This window comes from Rhinoderma darwinii, chromosome 5, assembly GCF_050947455.1.
Source record: "Rhinoderma darwinii isolate aRhiDar2 chromosome 5, aRhiDar2.hap1, whole genome shotgun sequence".
Taxonomy (NCBI): Eukaryota; Metazoa; Chordata; class Amphibia; order Anura; family Rhinodermatidae; genus Rhinoderma; species Rhinoderma darwinii.
This window is the reverse complement of record NC_134691.1, coordinates 285,777,693-285,780,746: the sequence shown is the minus strand read 5'-3', so window position 1 is coordinate 285,780,746 and position 3,054 is coordinate 285,777,693.

The window sequence follows — 3,054 nt, the reverse complement described above, 5'->3', positions numbered from 1 at the left end:
TACAAGAGCCACATGGATTTAAGAAACCTTAGTTAGAAAGCAACCCTCTATAGGAGAGAGTTGTGAGCATGCTCTGTGACAGGCGCAGAAGTCACTGCACAGGGAGGGGGAGGGGGAGCTGTCTTTATCACCTATCATCAATGGTGTGAACTTGTATTATCTGTCTCCTGCTTTATAATAGAGGTGATACCTTTTATTGTAATCCTGCCCGTGATGAAAATGAGATGACTGCGGAGAAGTGACCTCTACAGAATAGTAATTGTAAGTCCGATGTGAAGTTCAGTGACCAGTATTAGAACGGCAATATTTCAGGATAATTTGTAATATAGATAGTAGCATGGAGAATTAAAAAAAATTAATAAAAAAAATATTTTAACATAAAAACTCGACTTAAACAATAGGTTATTTTAAGATTATTTTTTTCCCTTTAACATTTGGTAAGACGTATTTTAATATAGACTAAAATATTTGATTTTGGATTAGCACCTATATACAAAAAATGTTGAGCTGAAAATGTTTCAAGAAACTGATGTTATTTAAAGAGGCTCTGTCACCAGATTTTGCAACCCCTATCTCCTATTGCAGCAGATCGGCGCTGCAATGTAGATTACAGTAACGTTTTTTGTTTTTTTTTAAAACGAGCATTTTTGGCCAAGTTATGACCATTTTTATATTTATGTAAATGAGGCTTTCTAAAGTACAACCGGGCGTGTTTAAAGTAAAAGTACAACTGGGCGTGTTTAAAGTAAAAGTACAACTGGGCGTGTATTGTGTTCGTTACATCGGGGCGTTTTTACTTCTTTTACTAGCTGGGCGTTGTGTATAGAAGTATCATCCACTTCTCTTCACAACGCCCAGCTTCTGGCAGTGCAAAGACACAGCGTGTTCTCGAGAGATCACGCTGTGTCGTCACTCACTTCCTGCCCCAGGTCCTGCATCGTGTCGGACCAGCGAGGACACATCGGCACCAGAGGCTACATTTGATTCTGCAGCAGCATCGGCGTTTGCAGGTAAGTCGATGTAGCTATTTACCTGCAAACGCTGATGCTGCTGCAGAATCAACTGTAGCCTCTGGTGCCGATGTGGCCGACACGATGCAGGACCTGGGGCAGGAAGTGAGTGACGTCACAGCGTGATCTCTCGAGAACACGCTGTGTCTGCACTGCCAGAAGCTGGGCGTTGTGAAGAGAAGTGGCTGATACTTCTATACACAACGCCCAGCTAGTAAAAGACGTAAAAACGCCCAGATGTACGCACATAATACACGCCCAGTTGTACTTTTACTTTAAACATGCCCAGTTGTACTTTAGAAAGCCTCATTTACATAAATATAAAAATGGTCATAACTTGGCCAAAAATGCTCGTTTTTAAAAAAAACAAACGTTACTCTTATCTCCATTGCGGCGCCGATCTGCTGCAATAGGAGATAGGGGTTGCAAAATTTGGTGACAGAGCCTCTTTAAAGGGTCTGGACAGCTCAGTGGATAGTAAGGAGAAATTATAGTCCCTACAGGCACCTCCTTCATTAAACTGTGGCTGACATCTATGGTAGGAACAAAACATTATCTAAATGTAATATTGTTAGTAAAAGTCCCAGGGCGTGAGCGGAGCATGTAGGGTGTTATTTGTTGCATCCCTTCGCCACACAAACATGAAAGAGAATTGAGTGCTCCTTAACCACATTTGAATTTGGTGCTTGAACCTATTTGAGATTATAATATAAAGGGATATTTACATTTTGAAATGGTTAACTGACCTGAATAGAGCTCTGTCTCCCTGATTCCAGCGCTGTTTTTTTTTTTTCCTGGAACCCCCCATTCCAGGAGATATGGCCCACTGTTCTGTTGGCTCCCTATATGCTAATTTGCTGCAGATAGTCAATGGGGTGGATCTAGCTTCCCTGTCTCTGATGCTGACCAATCGAGGCAGCTTGAGGGTAGCTCACGCCCTGTTGGCTAACTGCAGCAAAATAGCATAGAGGGAGCTAACACAACAGTGTGCCATATCTCTGGAACAGCAGGGTCCAGGAAAAAAATAAATCCGTGCTGGAATCAGGGAGACCGCTCTATTCAGGTCAGTTCAACTTATATGACCTAGTGACAGGTCCTCTTTAATGGATTCTATTGATGGATTTATACATGTGCATGTAAACACTATATTGTGGATAACTGTAATGTAGAGCCAAGGATTTAATGTAATAATAGAAAACAGTAGCATAATGAACTTACATCCAAGGAAACACTTTGACACGTGAAGAACAAGTTTATTGATCAACATAAAAAAATGCAGTGAGCCAGCAAATATAACCAACCAGTGGCCATTGCTTCCAGGACAATATTTATATATATATTTTAATTTGCTTCAAGCATGTTTAAGTCTAGAACACAACAAAACTGTAATACATTCTGAAATAAACTGGTCACAATATAGCATGGTACATAATATACTGTAGCCCACTGGGAAAAAAACATCCCAAAATTGACCTTGATAAATACATAGCTATATACATTACAAATTGGCTTAACATCTGGAATGGTAATATAATGGCACTGCAGCAGACCTGAAAGCCATTGAATGTAGTAATAGTCCATTTTATCGTAAGAGCTCATAGACTATATTGTTGATGTTTTTTTTTTTTTTATTAATGTCATTTCTGCTTGCCGGTCTATAGATCAACAGTTTTTTCCCATTGTTTTATGGAACCCAGTGTCACTTTGGGGCAATCGGCATGTAGTATTTAAATTTCCACTTATCATAGTTCACGCAGCTCTATGCTTTAAAACATGTTTATATGGACATTGGGACAAGAATAGATTTTGCCACAAACTCTAAGCCATAGATGTCCATATGTCCAAATGCGGTAGTTATGGGGTCGTTCTTTTTATCATGCAAATATAACAGGTGTCGGATTTTCTTTTGGCATCTGCTACTTATATTCTTTATTGTAATGTGACGAATACATGAATGTGAAAAGTAGATGACCAGCTGTAAACTCCATTGCCTGCCCTGATCATCACATTGCAGTGAAATGAACAGTACAGTGTCCTACAGACA